Here is a 1,898-nt window from a genome sequence, read left to right on the forward strand (position 1 = left end):
TTTTTTCATTTTCTCTTCAGATGTCTAGCTCTATATCCCAGTCATCACTCCCAGCTGATAACCTTCTTTCCTATTTCACTGAGAAGGAAAAGAGCAATCAGGAAAGAATTTCCACCAGTGGCAGGCAACCAACCCACCTGCTCCATGCTCCTTCCCTTCTACTATTATGTGTGAATTATGTTCTGAGATCAATCCTTCCCACACATATTTCACTCTATTCTTTCTCATCCACAAAAAGGCATGACTTTAGCAATTCTTTTCTCCTTCTGTAACAAAATTATTTATTAATATATATTGAATTACCTTCAACACATGTCAATTATCTGTAAATCTCCCTATTTCAAAAAATAAAATCAAAATACAAACATCTTGGCTCCATAACTCTTTGTGACAATACTCCACTTTCCTGCTGTATTTTTCCAGCCAAAAATCTCAATGTTAGTTCCCTTTACTGTTTCTCTACTTTTGTTTTCTTCCATTTTCTCTGGAATTCATTGTGTTCAGCCAGTTGTCTGCACCACTTCATTTAAGATTATTTTTATGAAAGTCAGCTACCTATCACCAGTTCTCGATTCTCTTATGGTCTGGCCTATCTTAACATGCTTTTGGCTTTGCTTCCAAGTTGACTTTGCTTCTTAACGTTTTCTCCTACCTCCCTGGCTATTTTGTTTTCTTCTTGAGTACTTACTTCTTCATTCTCTCACCTTGCCATTGGAGGGCTTTATAAATTAATTTTTTCTCCTCTTTAATTCTCTGTCTTCACTGGCTTGTTAATTTTATTCAGTGTCATTTCCTTAAGACCTACTCCATGCTGACAACTCCCATACATGCATCACTGCTTCAGACTTCTCTTCTGAACTCATATTGAGTTCTGGTTATCAATTCAATATTTCCATTTAGAAGTCTCATAGTCATCTCCCATGGCCCTTCCCCTTTCTCCAGTCTTTGCTTTGGGTGTGTGTTTGTGTTTGTTTTTTTTTAATGGAAACTACCTGTAGATCTCAGTGATTAAGCTAAAATATTTTTGTCATACCCCACAGCCAGTCTGTCAGAAAATATTGTTGTCTCTATTTTCAAACATGCCCAGAAACTGACCATTTCACATTGTCTCTGCCATGAATACCCTGGTTCCAACCATTGTTACTGCTTATCTGGATGACTGAAATAGATTCCAATTTGTCTTTCTAGTTGTCTTTTCTCCTCTACTGCCTATTGTCAACAATGTTCAAATTGTTTTCATATAAGTCAGATAAAGTTATTTCTCTGCACCAAGCCCTCCAATGGCTTCCCATCTCACAGTAACAGCCAAAGCCAAGTTTTTATTGTTGCTTGTTTGATTTTTGTTTGTTTATTTGTTTGGAAACGCCCTACAGGGCCCACATGATCTATTTTCCTTTTTATCTCTGTTCTGATCTGTTCCCCAACTACTCCTCCCCTTACACAGTTCATACCTGCTGCTGTTTGAGAACACTGGACAAATTTCCTCCTGGGTGACTTTGTCCTTTCTTATCTTCTCCGTGGAAATATTCTTCCACTACAGAGACATACAGATGCTTGTTTTCTTATCTATTCCAGCACTTTGCTCAAATTCTACCTTCTAATTGACAACTTCCCCAGCAATTCTACTTAGCATTGTACCCTACTCTGGAACTTCCTTGTCCTCTTCTCTGCTTTATCTTTTTCCAAAATATTTATCACTATCAGAAATACCAGAGTTATTAGATTACTTCTTTATAATCCAATTCTGTAACATGCAAAATACTCACTTTATAATATAATGACTTTATTTTATTTCCCATTCTATGCTCAGCATTTAGGATATGCTTGGAAATCATAGATTTTTAATAAATATTTCTTGAATTAATGTACAGGTATTGATCGGCTTACGACCTATGCAA

This window comes from Cebus imitator, unplaced genomic scaffold (genome assembly GCF_001604975.1).
Source record: "Cebus imitator isolate Cc_AM_T3 unplaced genomic scaffold, Cebus_imitator-1.0 Scaffold168, whole genome shotgun sequence".
Taxonomy (NCBI): Eukaryota; Metazoa; Chordata; class Mammalia; order Primates; family Cebidae; genus Cebus; species Cebus imitator.